Source organism: Protopterus annectens, chromosome 14.part0, assembly GCF_019279795.1.
Source record: "Protopterus annectens isolate FY-2018-M chromosome 14.part0, PAN1.0, whole genome shotgun sequence".
Lineage (NCBI taxonomy): Eukaryota > Metazoa > Chordata > Ceratodontiformes > Protopteridae > Protopterus > Protopterus annectens.
Window position 1 is genome coordinate 72,300,568 of NC_056748.1, and position 9,489 is coordinate 72,310,056.

The window sequence follows — 9,489 nt, forward strand, 5'->3', positions numbered from 1 at the left end:
GAGGGGGTCCGCAAAACCAGGGCAGCAGAGAATCTTTCTCTGAAAAGCCCTTCCAGCATCCCTGAAGGGTTGCCCAGCTGCCCACCTCTGGAGGCAGTCGGGGGAAGATTATCGCTGTACCCAAGAGCCTGGCAAGACATAACACAAGACAAATGGGTACAGTCCGTCATATCAAAGGCTACAGAATTCCCTTCGTTTGCACCTCCTTAAGGTCAAACAAGTCCCTTCCAGACATTCCACCCAATCTAAGGGACCAAGCAGTTCAAGAAATCTCAAAACTGCTAAGAAAAAGGGCGATCCAGCAAGTCCGAGCAGACCAACAAGGATCCGGAATTTACTCAAGGTTCTTTCTGGTACCAAAAAAGACAGGGGACTGGAGACCCATTCTGGATCTCAGCAGACTGAACAGGTCTGTACAAAGAACGACATTCCGGATGGTCACGCTACAGTCCATTTTGCCCTTCCTGGGCCAGGACAATTGGATGTGCTCTATAGATCTTCAGGATGCCTACTAACGCATATAAATGGACAGATGCTCCAGAAGATTCCTTTGCTTCCGGCTGGGAGCCAGCCATTATCAGTTCAAAGCTCTGCCCTTTGGTATCACCACAGCCCTCAGGGTGTTTACCAAATGTATGGCAGTAGTTACCGCTCACCTGAGACGGCAAGGATTCCAGGTGTTTCCATATCTCGACGACTGGCTCCTCACTGCTACCACCAGACATCACCTTCTGTGAGCCAGAGACTGCACTATAGACACCTGCTCCAGGCTAGGTATCACAATAAATTTCGAAAAGTCTGCATTGTCGCCCTGTCAATCTATCACCTTTATAGGCGCAAATTTAAATACCAAAGACATGTTAGTGAGCCTCCCACCAGACAGGGTGTTAGTGATTCGTCAGCATGTGAAGGTTTTATTAGCATGCAAAAGAATTCAAGCCAGGTTTGTCCTTCAAACTCTGGGTCTCATGGCAGCAACGATCTTACTTGTCCCTCTAGCTCGTTTTCACATGAGGATTCTCCAGTGGATTCTTTTCACCCAATGGTCCTTCCAGAAACTTCCCATGTCTTCCATGATTATGATCACTCAAGCATGCAAGAAGCACCTTGCGTGGTGGATGGTCTCCACATCAGTGCCCCACGGCAGACCATTTGTTCCCCCCCCCCCTCCAGTGGCTACGGTGACCATGGACGCCTCCCTGATCGGGTGGGGGGGCATTATCAGGGCAGAACAGTCCAAGGCACCTGGCAACCTCACGAGTACCATCTGCACATAAATGTCCTGGAGATGAGGGCCATGCTCTTAGCGTTGCAGGCTCTTCAGGACTCTCTTCCTACCGGGACCATTGCAATTCAAACGGACAATATGTCTGTGGTGTGGTACATCAATAAGCAGGGCGGAACCAGATCCTACCCCCTATGTCGAGAAGCACTCAGACTCTGGCAGTCGATCTCTTCCCAATGGTTTCTGATTGCAACGCACATCCCTGGGAGATCCAACATCATAGCCGACAGACTGACCAGAGCAATTGTCATGCCTCACAAGTGGTCTCTGAACCAGGTAGTTGCGGACCAGGTCTTCCGCAAATGGGGCCAACCTTGCTGCAACCTTTTTTCAACTCCCTTCAACAGCAAGTGCAGCAATTTCTTCTCTCTCCTTCCACTTTCGGGTATTCCCCCAGAGACGCTCTAGTCCACGATTGGCCTCAGGGACTTCTTTATGCATTCCCTCCTTTTCCCCTCATCCCGAAGCTAATTCTGAAAGCTACTGTATTGGGTTGCAAAATGAGCATCATTGCTCCATACTGGCCTCGACAAATATGGTTCCCGTTCCTGCATCGCTATCTTCTCGAGCAGCCTTGTACTCTGGACCTAGTTCCAGACCTCCTGATTCATCAGTCGGATGGGCTGCACCAATCCCTACACTCTCTCCAGCTCAAAGCTTGGTTGCTCCACTTCCAACTTTAGCCAGGCTTCCAGATATCACCCCCTGTGTGCGCAAAATCCTTTTGTCATCACACAAGTCTACGACCAGAAAAACTTACGCTAGTAAGTGGAAACGTTTTTCTTCCTGGGCAGAGGCAAAAAGTATAGACCCCTTTTCAGCCCCTGTACACTAAATTTTGGAATTTCTTGCAGAACTCTTCCATGCCGAGTCCGCTTCTGCTACAATTAGAGTTCAGCTAGCTGCAATTTCAAATTTTCACATTGGCCTGTCGGAAAACAATATCATGTCTCATAAGCTGTGTAAAGCCTTTCTCAAAGGAACCACTCTGCTCAGGCCCCTAGTGAGAGATCCTCCACCACTGTGGGATCTAAATTTGATTTTAGCTTCTCTAATTTTGCCCCCTTTCGAACCTGCAGTTTCTTGTTCATTGAAGTTCTTATCTTGGAAAACTCTTTTTCTGGTAGCTATTACTTCAGCCAGAAGAGTTTCAGAACTACAGGCTCTTTCTATCCATCCCCCATACCTCATGTTCCACAATGACAGGGTTGCTCTTAGGACTAATCCGTCCTTCCTTAAGGTCTCTTCAGAGAGTAACTTGAATCAGTCCATAGACCTTCCTGTGTTTTTCCCTAACCACTCAAACAGGGCGGAATATAAGTTGCATCAGTTAGATGTTCACAGGCAGCTACGCTTTTATTTGCATAGAACCAAAGACATTAGACAATCAAATCAACTTTTCCTGTCTTATGCATTAGGTAAACAAGGTCTTCCAGTCTCCAAGGTAACCTTATCCAGGTGGTTGATTTCTATCATCACATTCATATATCAACTCAGAAATAAAGAATTGCCAGTTAAACCAAAAGGTCACTCCACCAGAGCTTTAGCTACTTTGGTGGCCTTTCAGGCTCGGTTGCCCATGGAATCTATTTGTGCTGCAGCTACATGGGCCAACCCACATACCTTCATTTCGCATTACAAGTTGGATTTGGTTTCCAGGAGCAGAGCTGATTTTGGTTCCACTGTTCTGAAGAGTCTTTTCCGATGAGCCACCCAGGATTTGGATTTAGGTGCTAGGTACTCTGTCCCAACCAGCAAGAACGAAGGCGAGATAGACAACTTAACATAAAGAAGTTATGTACCTATCATAACGTTCCATGTTAGTTGTCTTCTTCTCACCTTCTTTCTTGCATCCCACCCTCCATCCCCCTATCCTAGTGGACTGAGAAGAGTTCTTCTTGATGTTTCACTGGCTGAGTCTTCTCCAGCTATCCTTTCCGACTAGCAGTCTCTCCAGTAGGATTTATGCATTCTAGGATAGGATTCCTTTATTATCATGTCTGCAGTTAGATTTACCAAACATGATCTGGGTATCTAGCACCAGGCATCATGAGATATAGGGGGGCCTCGAGCCAGTAAGCAGCTCTCGAGCTTTTGAAGATGACCGAGTCGGAGCCGAGGATTGGCTCCGAACCCAACCAGCAAGAAAGAGGGCGAGAAGAAGACAACTAACATGGAACGTTATGGTAGGTACATAACTTCTTTTTTTGTGTTATATGAGTCTGCAGTGCTTGTATAAACTTGCATTAGTGCCAGAGGTGAGTCATGGCTGAAAATGGTCCTCAGCTCAGCCCACTACCCAGTTAACAAAGAACTATATATAAGTTATGGATGTCAGTGCATCACTGTGCAGGCTCACCTATAGGATTTTTTTTAACTTGCTGTGGGTGGGAATCATTTCCAATACACTATGCTGCTGTTTAGGCTTTCCTTTGTGCCCAGAGTGTTCACTAAGTTGTTGGTATTGTGAGCCTGAAAGTTTGCAGAGATGGACCTCCATGTTTTCCATTGCTTTGATGACTGGCTCCAAATGCCCAGTTGAAGAACTCCATGAATGCATTTATGTGAGGGGCACTTCCATGGTCTTTGAAGTGACAATAAACTAGGAAATGTTCTTTGTAAACCTATCTCAGATGAGTACTTTCAGTGGCGTGGAGCTGGAGGCTGTACAGTACTAGCCGATCTTCATACTGATCGCTGCTGAAGTAGCCTAAGCTATACGAGTTGTGTCCTGCCAGCTTCCAAAGTTTCAGGGCACCTTCCAATCACCCAAACCATTAGTCATATTGAGTTGAGCTAACCAAACATTAGTATTGGGCAGCAAGAGCTTCAGTGCTTTCCTGGCTCCAAAGAGCATGCTCCTATACAAGCTTATATTTGGCTAGCTCTGTTCCATTGATGGGCAGATAAGCTCCCTTCAAGGGAAGAACATTCCACTTTATTTTTGTGCTACAAAATTTACATTTTCTGCAAAAGTTTTATATTTAGGCTGGGAAAAAGTTTTATATTGTCATGTGACTTTTATTCACTTTTAAATAGGAGCATCACATTTTTACTTATATGGTAAAAAGTTAAAACGTATTTAAAACTGCTTTTATGTGGAGAAACTGGTGTTTAACTTTTTGAGGCTGAGGTAAGGGTTTAAAGTGCTTTTTGTTGTCTTTTATCAGGGAAACGTTACTTTTTTTTACACCCTACCTGTTCTTCCAACTACTGTTGCTAAGATTCTTGGAAATCAGCCACATTTTTTTGGCTTAACCATGGAACAACCTATCGGTTCCGTGGTTATAACGTCTTCCAGCCACACACAGAAAAAGACAGTTAAGCAGCTTTTTCTACCACAGCAGACTGATATTTTCCCTCAGCCAATGGTGGGTGACTCTGCTGTGACCAAAGCTGGCTCCTCAGACCCCTCCACCTTTTTCCTTGGGTCCCAGTCCCTACAGTCACCATGGCCTAGGGATTAGATATGTCCTCTGCAGCTGTTGATGTACCTTCTTGGGCAGGGGAGAACCAATCTTGTCTGTCCTTGGAGAAGAAGCAAATTAGGCATCTTTGCTTAGCCAGAAAGTTCTGCCTATCCTTAAGAGGTGATTGCTAGCACTTTTGTCTGCTTCTTTAGTGCTTGCCACTGAACTGTTATGAGGAGGTTTACCTGGCTGTGTTCACAAAACCTCACAGAGGGTGTCAAAAATGATATTTTGAACTCTGCCTTGGATAGAGAACTAGTTTTTGGACCTTCATTTGCAGAGGTCACTAAAAAGAGTGATGAGACAGGGAAACTGATTCAAGTGATCTCAGATTTTTTAGTCTTCCTTCTCCAAGTTTACCAAGGTATTCTGCACTTCTTTGCTTTTGCTAATACTGCTTATTTTACTTTTTACTGAAATTAGACAATCTGTTGGTAAGCAGATGTTTAAAAAACAGTGACAGGAAGGTTCCAAAAAGAAAGTGGGAACACCAAAAACAAAGGACAGTCTAATAAGTCTGAATGACTACATGAGAAACTATACACACACACTGGTAAACAAATAAAAAAAATAAACATAATGCTTTCTCCTGTTGTAATGACACTAAACAAGAGTAACTTGTTGGGTTAGCTCAGAGTCTAGTGCAGGCTCTTGAACCTTCCTGTATGGCTGGCTCTGGTAAAAGCAAAAGGGAAGATTCTTTTCCTGAAGAGATTCAGGAGTATGATAGAGGATGTGTTTCCACAGATTTTTGACTCAGATTCTGAAGATAGTGTGACTTTAGGGGTTATTTCTACAAGGAATCTACTGTTTCAGTGGGGAAAACAGAGATGTTAATCAGTTTAGAAAATATGATTTGTTACAGCTGGAATTTCCAAAACCAACACATTTTCTCTTGGTCTTTCTGTGTAGGAGGAAGCTTTTGTCACAGTCTACAATTTCCCTGACAGTCAGCCTACTGCCCCTAAAAGCAGATTATATAAAGTTCGTCGGTCTCAAGTTTTTACACACTAATCTCAGACATGACCCAACAGTTGTAGCTTTAGTAAACCCAGCTGCTGCTGAGCATTTTGTTATTACTAATCTTTCTCTTTCTGGCAAGGATGGTAAGGCATTTGATACGTTTGGTAAAAAGTGCATGTTTCTACAGCTCTTGTTTTTAGAATTATCAAATGTCAGGCTCACATGTTAAAGTTTATCCAGGCCACTTGTGAGAATATGAGGAATGTTTTGGTGTCTTGTTTCCTCTTGTTAGGAGAAATCTGTTTCTAAAGTCATATCCCATTGTTTAAAATGTTCATATAATTCTGTTGTTGCCACTTTCAGGGCTGCTGCCACTGGAACTGTTACGAGAAGGTTTGCTTGGCTGTGTTCACAAAACCTTCCAGAGGATGTCAAAAATGAAAATTTGAATTATTAATTGGATAGAGAACTAATTTTTGGACCTTTGACTACAGAGGTCACTAAAAAGAATAATGAGAGGGGGAAACTGACTCAAGGGAGCTCTGATTTTTCAGCCTTCCTTTGTCAGGTATACCAAGGGATTCTACAATCCCTTGTCCAATTTCAGTAAAAAGTAAAATAAACCGTCCCAGCAATCTGTTGGTAAGCATATATTTAAAAAAGCAGTGGTAGTGAGGTTCCAAAAGAAAACTGGGAACCCCCAAACAAGTCTGAATTATTATATGAAAGACATCCCCCCAACACACACACCCCTCTGGTAATCATTTAATCCTTGTAGAATGTCTGAACCTCTATTTCTGTATTTGGTAACAGATTGTTTCATACGGGTTCTGAGATTAATCCGTCAAGGCTACAGATGGCACTGGGAGTTTATCCCTCCTTTTTAGGGGGATCCACCTCATCTACCAGACTAAACTCTTTTCTGTCCTCTCATTCAGCATATGCCAGCACAGGGAGTGACAGAAGCTGTCCCTCTTCCTCGGTTAGAAGGCTTTTATTCAGGAATGTTTCTTTTAAGAAGGAAAGAAGCTTCTTAAGTACCAGTTTTGGAACTTTCCTTTCTGAACCAGTTTGTGATGGAGCCCAAGTTCAAAATGCTGTCACCTCACAACTTGTTACCACTTATTCCCCATTTGAATTTCCTAGTGACCTTAGACTTAGGATTGCTATCATCACTTTCCTGTAGATCCAGGTGTTTAAGAATGTTCTTCGTGTTTCACTGTTGCAGTAACATTTGGGGTATTTGCTTGCAGTAGCCCTCATTCGGCCTGATTAACAAAGTCTTGGGTCCTGTGTCGGTTGGTGTCCCTTCTTCCGTGATGTCAGGTCGTCAGGGGTATAAAACATGCAGCCGATGCCATTACATCTGTCTTTCTTGCCGTGCGGTGCCCGAAGCAGAAGCAGTTGGCAAGTGCCGGTCGGCCGACTCCTGAAATTTTCATTTTCGAGTTTCAGAACCAAAGTCCAACTAAAAGCTAAGTACCCGATTGGGGAAACTTTTGCTTGCTCTAAACAGATGTCAGTAAAAGTAAGTAATTGCATTACTTGTGGAAAGCAAATACCTCATAAAGATTTTCATTCAAACTGTATTCCTTGCATAGGCCCTGACCACGACATACCTTGCTGTTGGTTTTGTGCCTTATTTAAACCACGAACTGTCCGTCGTCGGTATATTTTCGCTTCTAAATATTTTGGTACTTGGTTCAATTATCCTGATATGTTTTCGGTAAGCCATCCAACTACTGACATTCCAAAAATATGCAAAGATAAAGACAGAGACAGGCTGCCTATGTCCAACGCTGCCGACGACGCTTCTCCTAAGCCATTCGCCAGTTTGCTGGTACTCTGTGAGGCGCTTTTACAGCCCATGATACCCGCTACTTCAGATTCGCAGGCCTCTACTGAGACCCATTTGGAGTCCGGTATGCCACGAGATGCTTCAATTGTGGAACCTGCAGATGTCTCTACCTTGGATGGGTCCGGAGCCGCTGTGCAGGCACCGACTTCTGAGGGTGTATTCAGGCCTAATGACTTGCATATTATACCAACGCCATCTTCTTCTTCAAGGCCTAAAACTCGTACCGTGCCTAGAAAACTGACGCCCAGACCGCATGGTCAGGCCTCTATGCCTAAAAAAAACAAATGATAAGAATGGCTGAAGACCTTATTACTTTAATCAGGGGAAGCCAGCCTTCCCCCTCTAAGAGACCTAGGACTGAGTTTGCTTATGATACTTCTGACCAGGATTCTGAAACTTCTGTTTCCTCTGATGACCAGGATTTACCCTTATCTACCTATGAGAATTCTGATGCTGAGGACTCTATTCCCTCTGCTTCTCCCCCAGAGGATTTCTCTTTTGGTGAAACCTTGCATACTCTTAGGGAGCATTTTCATTAGGAAGGTCAGGATTTTTCTGATTCTAAAAAGAGGTTTAGGGATTTCTTACTACTGCCCCAGCACAGGTCTTTAGCCATACCTCCTGTAGACATTGTTGATGATGTCTTTTCGGAATCTAGCTTGGCCCCTGACTCTTTACCTCCTGCTCCCAGAAAACCTGACAGATATTACAAGGTACTAATAAACTTGAAAAAGCACCTTGAATCCCAGCTAGAGTAGGCACACAGTTTATTAAGCCGAACAGTTCACAAAAACACTCAATACAATAACGCTGAAAATAATGCCCATACATTTTCGTCCAAAACTTCATCAGATAATGAATGTCCATTCAAAAACCACTTAAATACTCGTCAACCAATTTAAATTAACCAATGGTAAAGTCTTTTAAATGAATAAATGTTAATGCATTGAGATGTGTGTAAAATGAATAAAACACCATTGTACCATATGAATTGATTTGTTAAAACTCAATGACATCCTGTTAATAATAAAATTGCATGTTAAAATTACTACCAAATAACAAAATACAAATATATAAATAAATATGTTGTAAAATGTTATAAAAATATATACATACACACACACACACACATAAACACATATAAATATATATACACAGCAATAGTTCCCTCTACTGGCCATAAAATTTATTACACTCATTTCTCATATTTTTGCAGATCTCATTTTTAACACAGGGGTGAGGGAGATCATGTCATTTAAACCAGGGGGCTTACTGGCTTCCAAGACAATTTGCCAGTATAATTCCCTGTATTCCACCAAAGTCTCCCACATCCCACCCCTAGGATCTGTAGGTACTACTTCTAATATAAAAAATTGAAATTCTGCTTCTGAGCATACTTTAGTATGTTTATACAAAGAATTTGTTTCACATTTGGTTCGAATGTCATAAGTATGCTCATAAATTCTCTGTTTAATTTTTCTTTCGCTCTTACCTACATAAAAGGCATCACATTTTTTTACATAGGACTAAATAAATAATCCCTTTAGTGCAACAATTTGCAAATGTTTGTAAGGTCAGTTTTTTATTATTCCTAGCCCGTAGATTAATCTAATCACCTATAATAAGATAGGAACAATAGCTGCATGAACCACATTTGTATACACCATTCTTTTTATTACTACCTCTACCATTCAGATTTTTCCTACTGCCTCTTTCAAAAATATCCTTTAAGCTATTACCTTTTCTATAAATATATTTTATGTCCTTATCAAAAATGTGACTTAGATCGGAGATCTTCGAAAAATTATTCCACTGTTTATTAATAATTTTTCTTATCATTCCTGATTGTCCATCATATGTGATAATAATACCTGAAGTATAATCATCATTTGAACCACCTGTATTAACTTTAT